Below are 10,135 nucleotides of genomic sequence, written 5' to 3'. Positions count from 1 at the left end.
TCCGAAAACACCCTTTACGCAATGCAGAATTACAACACCAACCGTCCTAACGTACTGACGTTGACACCTGAGCAGGAACATGATATCATGGTCTCCACCTCTTGAACGTAGTCAACGGCTACCAGTCCGCTACGTCAGTGTTTCCTTCTAATAACATCAACGACACGTGTCTTCTATGGGAATCAACGGCTGCGATGAGTATTTCAACACCATTTTCCCGCCAAGCCAACGACAACGACAATCACAACCAGCCAGGGTCCCGACGAGGCATTACAGAGGGGTACGGCGAGAAGGTTATGAAATTTAAACAAGAAGAGCAGAAATCTTGTATGATTCTCGTAACCGATTCCTGCATTCTCCTGCTTGCGGGGACAATTTTATATATAAGAATAACGAATTTATAAAATTTCTGACAATGAAAACAGAATTTTAATAGAAAGTAAATAAAAGAATCTAAAATGTATAGTAAATTTAAATTTTCAGAGGGACAATCGCGTCCACCCTCTTTTGCCTGCTTACTTCCTCAGAATCTCGTATGTCATCTCATGTTTTGATTAATTACGAATTACCAATAAATAAGGTGAATTTTCTCATTATTCTTTTCCATGTAGGCCACCGATAATCTAAAGTCAAAACCCTTTTGAGGAGTCTGTGTTTCATATCATACATTGTTGCAGAATCTTAAGTTTAGGATGACAGATACTATTTTAAGTTTTTAACTTTGTTTTAACCTGTGAACCTAGCTTGTAATAGTTGTTGATACAATTCTGTTGGTTGCTATGAGCTTTGATTAGAGCACTCGCTGCTTTCGGTTGATTAGATTACCAAGGCTGCAATTGCTTGCTTTGCTCTCCTGAACTTTTAGTTTTGTGGTGTTTTAGCTGATCAAGTCCTTCAGCAACGTCGGATTATGAAAATATATGGAATACCATGGTCTCTATGCCAAGTTTTAGTTTCTGTCGATAACATGTTAAAACTCAGCTCTGATATCAGTAGCAAATTTATCATCTGGTTTGCTAGTTCTAATGCCTGGTTTTCACATGTCTCGGATACCCTAATTTTCTAATCTTTAGATCAGTTACTGTTTCAAACATCAAAATATTATGGAAGCTTTGAATGAAGGCAATCCCCTCCATTAATGAACTAATCTAGACACAATGTTTATGTATATTAATTTATTTTTTAGTAGTTCCAATGGTTACAATATAATATATGTTCATAATTTTTTTTAGTTTATTGACAACACACACATCTTACAAACCCGACTAATTGAATCTAAATCCTCTAAAAAATAATATTTTCGTTTATCATTGAAATCAATCAATAAATTTATATATATTTTAAATTATAATATCCTTTAAATTTATTGGAGAAAAAGAGAAAAAAGAAGATCAAGCTCTCCTCAGTGGATCCTTAAGTTTAACCTTCTCTCATTTGTGAACAAGTCCTACCTAAAGGAAAAAGAAAAAAAAATAATCCTAACAAGTATTGAACCCACAACTTAAATAGATAAGAGATTTTAACAAAAACTTTTAATCACCTAACTCTAAGATTATTGACATTTTTATGACATTGTTTCTTCTTTTAATTTATCCTACTTTCAAGTTTTATAAAGATAAAATGTATACAAAAATGACATATAAAACGGTAAAATTTGATATTGTTAAAAATATACAATATCTTAGTGGTTAGAAGGTTGATCTTTGTGAAACGATTTTTATGGCATTGTTTCTTCCTTTAATTTGTCTTATTTTCAAAAAGATAAATCCACTCCAGTGAAATAACATGCGTTTATTAATTTTCACGTTTTCAAAATTGGGTGCACTAACTGAATTGAGCAGTTTATGAATAATTCAATTCGATTTGTTTAAAATTTTGTTAATGATTGATTCAAGTTGAGTTAAACTCGAGTTTCACTTGAGACCTTAACGAGTCGAGTCGACCAATGTCTAATTCGACTCGATAAGTTTACGACTAGCTCTTTAATTTTTAAATAATTTTTAAGATGTTGATTGTCTTACTTTTAGGATAGATTATGTATTGTTAAACATTTTTTTTCAAGAATTATTGTTGTCGTAACCGGTTTTCGCATGGGCACGAAATTTTTACTTGACGGGAAAAATAAAATGAATAAATAAATGATTTTGATTTAAAAAATATTTTGGGAGTCGCCGTTGACCTTTTTGGGTTAGGTAGGTCAAATACCTAAAAACAATCTTTTAAAATAGTTTTAAAGAAAACATAATTTAAAAGATAAAACTGATCTGCGTATAACTAAAAGTAAAAAGGATTCGTGATCGATTACGTTTAGGGAAGGATTAGCACCCCTATAACGCCCAAAATTGGTACTTATTAATTATAAATTGTCTCTATTATTAGAAATTTAAAAATTCAAAGATATATTTAATTTATAATCCTGTTATTTCAAATTTATTACTATAATTTTAAGAAAATCTATTAATTTATATATAAATAAGATAATTATTTATTTAGAAATATCAGAAAAGGGTTTCTATGGGCTTTAAGACAGCTCTTTTCTTAATAATAAAAAATTAAAAAAATATTAATAAAAAAATTTTCTAAAATAATTAAAAATATATATAATTTATAAAAGTAAGATATTTATTTATTTAAAAATATCAGAAAATGGACATCCAGTTGCTTTAAGACTGCCCTTTCTTAATATTGAAAAATAAATATATTTTTAAATATAATTATTTTTCTTTAAAATTAATTTATAAACTTAAATTTATAAATAGGATTTTGATAGAAAACAAAATAAAATATATAAATATTATTTATTATATATATATTTATAATAACAATAACAATAATAATAATAATTAAATATACTAAAAATAAACATATAAAATTAAAACAATAAGGAAAATAAATGAAATTAAAACTATAATATTAACATATAAAAAAATAAAACTAGTAATTAAATGAAAGTAGTGATTAAATTATAACATATAAAACTTAAATTAATCATTTAAAGTTACAGGGATTAAACATGTTATTTTACATATTTATTTACTTGGGGACTAAAATAAAATTATATTAAATTCAAATATTAAATTAAAATAAATTAAAAACATGCTTTCAGGATTAAAATATTAATTAATAAAATTATGAGGGCTAAATCAGTTATTTCCCTAATATATATATATTTTATGTAAAGGACTAAATTATAAATTAAAAAACATAAGAGGCCGAATTAAAAGATTATAAATTTGATTACAGTGACTATAATGTAAAATTACAAAACTAAGGGACTGTAGACATGGTTTGACTTTTAATAAATTACACACATACCCTCCCCAAACGACACCGTTCGAGGAGGGGTATTTAAACCCTTTTAACCGGCCATTTTGGCCGGTTCTCTCATTTTTCCCTTCCCATTCTCTCTCTAAAAGAGAGAAAACAATTTTCTCTCTCGCCTCTCTCTAGGTTTCCCTCACCGGAGGGAAACCAGACACCGACCGGTCGCCTTACTCCTGCAACGGTGGTCGGAATTTGGAAAAATAACCCCGAATTTCTCCTTTTTTTACCCTAGGGTCGAATACGTCCTTGTTTCGTCCTAAAACCCTTTGGATTTCCTTATATCTAAAAGAAACCGTAGGTATTACCTTTGATTATACATCGTTTCAGGCGAGGAGGATAAGTTTCCTTATCTTTTCCTCTTTCGATTTGTTGACTGGGATCGTTTGGTAGCTTTTTTTTTCTTTGTTCTGTTCTCTCTCTTTGGTTGCTCTCTCTGGTTCCTCTCTTGCTCTCGTATTTTTTTCTGTTTGTAGGTAAGTCGAGGCTTTATAGCCTTCACCGGTGTGGCTCTCGGACCGGTCCAAAGGGAGCCCTTCGGTGAGTCACCATAGCTATGATGGTGACTCACCATAGGGCTTCGTCGTGGAGAGGGCATCTGGCTTCTGGAAAGCTAGGCAAGGCTGGCGTCGTGGCAGCAGCAGCAGCATCGGCAGCAACTGGTTGGACCATCTGGAAGTGGAGTGGTATCGGCAATGACTGAAAGCTCTTGGATAAGGCGGCGGTGTTGGGGTCTTCTGGAAGCAGTGACGGTTGGGAGCTAGGGTTTATAAACCCTAACAATAACCCTAAACGGGTTATGTCTTATTGGGCCATCTAGATCTGGATTGGGCCGGTTCTGGTTGTGTAAAACATGCCTGTTATTGGGCTTTGAGATTGAATGTATTTGGGCTTGCTTTGTAATAATTTATAAAATAATAATAATAATTATTATTATTATAATTATGAAATGAAAAAATTAGTGTTTACGATTGTAATATGTTAGTTTGAAATATTTGTGAAAATCGTACCCAAATATTAGATATGAAAACCGCACCTAAATCTATTATTAGAGATATCGCTTAGAAGGTCTAGATCTTCCAATAATTTTTTCTTTGCGTAAAAACTCTTTATATAGATTTAATATTAGTTCAATTTTTTTTGAAACATCTCCCCTTTATTAAAAAAAAACAAAACAAAACAAGCGTCCAAAGCTGCACTAAATGGAAGACATCTCAACATCATTAAAAAAAAATAAAAACTGTGGAAAACAACAAAATTAAAAAAACAAAGAAAACAAAAGGTTGCAGGGTTGGCCTTTCTTCATCTCTACTAAACCACGAGTCAGAAAAACAATGAGCACTCGAGCAAAGAGAAAACAAACTATGAGTATATCCAAAGAACCAAAACGAGCAAACAGGTGAAAGGCGTTAAGGGGGAACCATGCACCTCAAATCTTCAGCCATTTGCACCTCTAGACAACGAGGACCTTCTTCAATCCAAAATTTGTCCAAATCCCCAGGACTATCATCCGTTGCCAGGCAGTGAGCAACCATATTACCAGATCTAAGAGGAAAGTGGAAATGAAAAGATTTGAAAGAGTTCGCACGACACTTCACTTCCCAGACCAACGCCCTTATCTCTGATCGGTCCTCTTCAGCTGATGTAAGTTTCCCAAGAATCGTTCTGGAATCACCTTCGATGGTCACGTCGCGGAAACCCAAGTTAGAAGCTAGCTCAACTGCATGCACTCGTTTCCGCTTCGAAAGCTGAGGTAACTCTGATTAACTTCCTTCTACAAGCTCCCATGATTTTTCCCTCCCAATCTCTGATAACTACACCTGACCATGCCAAACTTTGTGATTCATGTAATTGGCGTTGAAGTTCACCTTGACTGTTAGGGAAACCGGGGGCTTTCATCGCACTAAGAGAGATACTGGCGAAAGATGCAACCGCACGTTGACAGTGGTAAATTCCATACACTGTACATTCACAAAGGTAACGATTTGCTCTGGTCTCATCCGTATACCTTCATGAAATAGTTTGTTTTGGGAAAACCAAAAAGCTCATACACCCACTAAAATGAATGCATTGATATCTGTTATGGTATTAACTAACAGCCACTTTAACCAAGTCATGAAGTCGCAAGAGTTTAAATGAGACGGCCAATGAACATTTAAACCCTACCAAACTGAAATTGCTAATGCACAATCTCTAATGACATGAATCGTAGATTCAACAACTTTATCACAGGATAAGTAATACATGTCATTTGATAACCTTTTTAGGTATAGATTTTGTTTTACTGGTATAAAATTATGAAGAATTTTCATACATGTAGTTTTATTTTGTGTTGACATGCACAACCCCAGATTCTATCAAAAAGGGATTCCTATGGATGGACACCAGCATCTCCCCTAACGAGTAACCTGTAAACAGTATGAACACTGTACACACCAGATCGTTCCTCACTCCATGCCTGAATATCATCCTGAGCAAATTTTGAAACTGGAATTGCTCGTATTAAATCAACCTCCTCATTAGAAAAATTACCAGTAATTACATCATCTCTCCAACACCCAACATCCACGTCGATTAAGTCTGATACTATAACTATTGAGTCCATCTTGGGAGACGTGATTCACCGAGGAGGACACCCTGGGAGCCAATAATCATTCCATACAGAGATGGAATTCCCCAACCCCACTTTCCAGTACAAACCTTTCTCTAACAATCCCTTGGCACTCCAGATATTGTGCCATATGTAGGACGAATGCGATCCTAAAGTAGAGCCAAGAAATTTTCCACTTGGAAAGTACTTTGCTCGAAGAATACAACCCACAAGAGAAGATGGATTGGTCAGCAGCCGCCAGCCCTGTTTTGCAAAAGGGCGATATTGAAGTTTGTCATATCACGATAACCTAGTCCCCCCCCCCAATTCCTTCAACTCGCATAAGACCTTCCATGTGCACCATTGAATGTCCATTTTCTTCTCCGATTTCTACCACAAAAAACGAGCCATGATGCTCTCCAATTCAGTGCACAAACTCTTCGGGAACAAGAAACAACTTATGGCAAATAATGGGATAACCTAAAGAATGTATTTAATGAATACCTCCCTATGACAGTGTACGAATGCACCAATTGTTAATGCGAGAATGGAATTTGTCTTTTAAATGGCAAAAATCTCCTTTCTTCTATCTCCCAATAATCGCTGGAAGGCCCAAATACTTTTCCGGGTTAAAGGAGCTAGAGACATCCAAAATACGTTTATCATCGCTTCGATTCTCGTCGGTAACGTTAAAGCTTAAGAAAATACATGACTTGTCAAAGTTTATGATTTATCCCAAACTTTCCCCAAAAACACCTAACAAGGTTTTTAATTGCATAACCATCATCCTCTTCGCCTCTCCGAAAATAAGGCAATCACCTGCAAAAAGATGTGACAATGATGGCGTATAACGATTAATCTAAACACCTTTCAAACTCCCATCCCCATCTGCCTGTCTTAGTAACGAGGACAACCCCTCACTACAAATCAAGAAGTGATACGGACTCAAAAGATCGCCCTGTCGAAGACCCCTCTAAGGCTCAAAGCGTTGACCAACTAAATCATTAACAATGATCGAATAGGAGAACGATGTTACACTTCTCTTCAGAATATTGATCCACTATTGAAAAAAACCTATTCGCTCTATAATCGCCCACAAAAAGTGTCATTCTACCTGATCATATGTTGTCGAGCTTCAAAGCAAAAAAATCCCTTCTTACCCGTCTCTTGCGAACAAAGGAGTGAAGATGTTCATAGGCCGTGATCACATTGTCCGAAATCAATCTGCCCGGAATAAAATTGCTTTGGGCTTCATCAATACAAACACTAAGAAAACCTTGAAGTCGAAGCACTAACATCTTGGAAACAATCTTGAAAAACACATTGTAAAGACTTATGGGACAAAATTTAGTCAACTTTGAAGGATAACTCTCCTTCGGGATGAGCACAATGTGAGTGTGATTAACATCACTGAAGTCATGTTCGCCTCAAATAAGTCCAATACAATAATCAACCACTTCATCACCCAAGATGTGCCAGAATCGCTGGTAAAAAAACGCTCCAAGACTATACTCACATGATGCTTTTAGCATATTCATGAGTTTAACCGCAGTGTGAGCATCCTCCCTCGTGAAACTCTGAAGTAAAGAATCATTAATTTCTGGGGATATACAATGCGCAATCCCCTTGAAAATCTTTAGGTCTACCATAGGCGATAAAGATGAAAATAGATTCACAAAATAATTCCTCGCAACTTCCTCATTCCCAAATCACCTTCAATCCAAGCATCATCATCAGAATCTAGATACATAATTTGGTTCCTTCGTTTGCGCTGGGAATCATACATGTGGAAAAATACTGTGTTATTATCTCCATTACGAAGCTAATTTGCCCAGGCGCTCTGTTCCCAATACAATTCAGCCTTATCCACCTCTAAATTCATCTATAATTTTATGTCCACAATTTCACCCAAGACCTCATCCGTGAGAGTTAGCTCCACCAAAGCTTCTAACTGTTTCTTCAATTCCGTCATAGTTAAATGTTTCTCAGCACAGACCTCCTTGAACCATCTGTCTAAACCGTGACTAACAAAGCTCAACTTTTCAGGAACGGTACCCACCGCTTCACTCTACAACCATTTAACTTCAGTCTCACAGCTACCCTCAATAAGCTAGGAGGCTTCAAACTTGAAATGCCACTGTTGATTAAACTTTTGAGCCACCTCAGTTTCCAACAAAAGTGGGCAATGATCAGAAATGGAATGATGTAAGTGAGATAATCTATAGTTCGGAAACATTAAACTCCAAGTAGAATTTGTAAAACCTCTATCCAACCTTTCCCGGATGTTTGTTGTCGCAAAATTACCTCTCTCCCAAGTAAACCAATTGTATCTATAGCAAACATCATGAAGTCCGTAGCCCTCTACCGCACTTCGAAATGCTTCCATACGAGGTTCATTTCGCACCCGAACTCCCTCCTTTTTAAAAGAAAAAAGTATCTCGTTAAAGTTGCCCATGACTAACCACAGACAATATTGAGAGTCAACAAGATGACGTAACAAATCCCATGACCTTGTACGATGAGACTCTTCCGGATCACCATAAAACCCAATGAAACTCCAACAAACTCCCCATCCACTATCACTTATAAGCACTTCGATATGGGAATTTGAAAAATAACGCAAAGAAACCACACACACGTGGTTTTCCATGCCAAACAAAGACTTTCCTTAGACCCATCAACATCAAACTCAATCCCAAAATGAAAGCCACATAACGATCTAACCTTCTCCATTCTTTATCTATGTAGTTTTTTCTCGATCAGGAAAACTACATCGGGGTTAGTATCTCTAAGCATGCCGAAGACGACAAATTGTCTGGGGCTACCCTAACCCCCGGACGTTTCAACTTATGGTTTTCATTGCGACTGGCTAGCCTAATTAAATAGGCATGCCGATTAAACAAAGTTAATCCCCTCCCCCAAGTTCTCCTTCTGATTAACTTCCGTGAAATTTCTCTACCTTTTAGCATTGTCAGGTGTACCCAAAGGGTTTTATTCTTCAGCAGATGCCATTATCACATCGAAAGGGGTACCTTGCACCCTCCCCCACTAACTGGTCTGTTGGATCATAAACTTGATCCATTATGGGAGCCTAAACCCAAACTCAAACTAAATTGATGTCATTGCTTACATCATTTAAATAAATATGTCATTGCTTACATCATTTAAGTAATGATGTTATTGCTTACATCAATTTAGTTAGGTGAGAGTTAGGTATTTGTTGAATTTGTAATGGTTTAAATTAGTTTATTTGTGTGGTATAGGATTATTCTTGAGTAGTATAAATACCCCTCCCCATTTTAGTTTTAAGTATCAAGAAAAATTAAGAGCTTCTAAGTGAGTGAAGAAGGAAAGTCTTATAAGAGTGAGTTCTAGTTCTTGTTTTTGAGTGAGAGTGCTCTTGTAATATTTGTTTGAGTTTCAATAAAAGTTGTTTGTGTGAGTGTTTTATTTCCATCAAAGTGGCATCATAGAGAGTTGGAAAGATCGAAGGTCTCGACGAGAGGAATCCGACGCCGCCAGAATTTTCTCAATCTGAGTTCTGACGTACCACCACGCACCGCTGGAAGACTGTTGCCAGAAAATCGAGTTGACTCATCGAGTTGAGCCGAGTCAGCCGAGTTGGAGCCCTTGACCGAGTTGTCCAAGTCCCTCCCAAGGTTTTTTCGGCATTCCGGATTCATCCGTGCAATCGGATTTTACAAAATCTCATTATATTGAGAGATATGGCAAATGGTATGTCACCATTCCAAGTTCCGGCACTCAACAACAACAACTACGACAATTGGAGTATCAAAATGAAGGCACTTCTTGGATCACAAGATGTGTGGGATATCATAGAGAAAGACTATAACGAGATTGTGGATGATGTTGTTTTTGCTACTCTTACACCAGATCAAAAGACAACTCTGAAGGATTCAAGAAAGAGAGACAAGAAGGCTCTCTACCTCATCTACCAAGCATTAGATGATGATGGTTTTGAAAATATTTCAAGTACAAGCTCTAACAAGGAAGCATGGGAGAAGCCGCAAACCTCTTACAAAGGATCCAAGCAAGTGAAAAAGGTTCATCTCCAAACATTAAGAGGTGAATTCGAATCCTTACACATGAAAGCATCTGAGTCTATTTCAGATTATTTCACGAGAATAGTAGCTCTTTCTAATCAATTAAAAAGAAATGGTGAAAAGTTAGAATATGTGAGGATAATAGAGAAGATACTTCGTT

This window comes from Hibiscus syriacus, unplaced genomic scaffold (assembly GCF_006381635.1).
Source record: "Hibiscus syriacus cultivar Baekdansim isolate YM2019G1 unplaced genomic scaffold, ASM638163v2 tig00110678_pilon, whole genome shotgun sequence".
Classification (NCBI taxonomy): Eukaryota; Viridiplantae; Streptophyta; class Magnoliopsida; order Malvales; family Malvaceae; genus Hibiscus; species Hibiscus syriacus.
The sequence above is the reverse complement of the archived record's forward strand: the minus strand, read 5'-3'. Positions refer to the sequence as shown.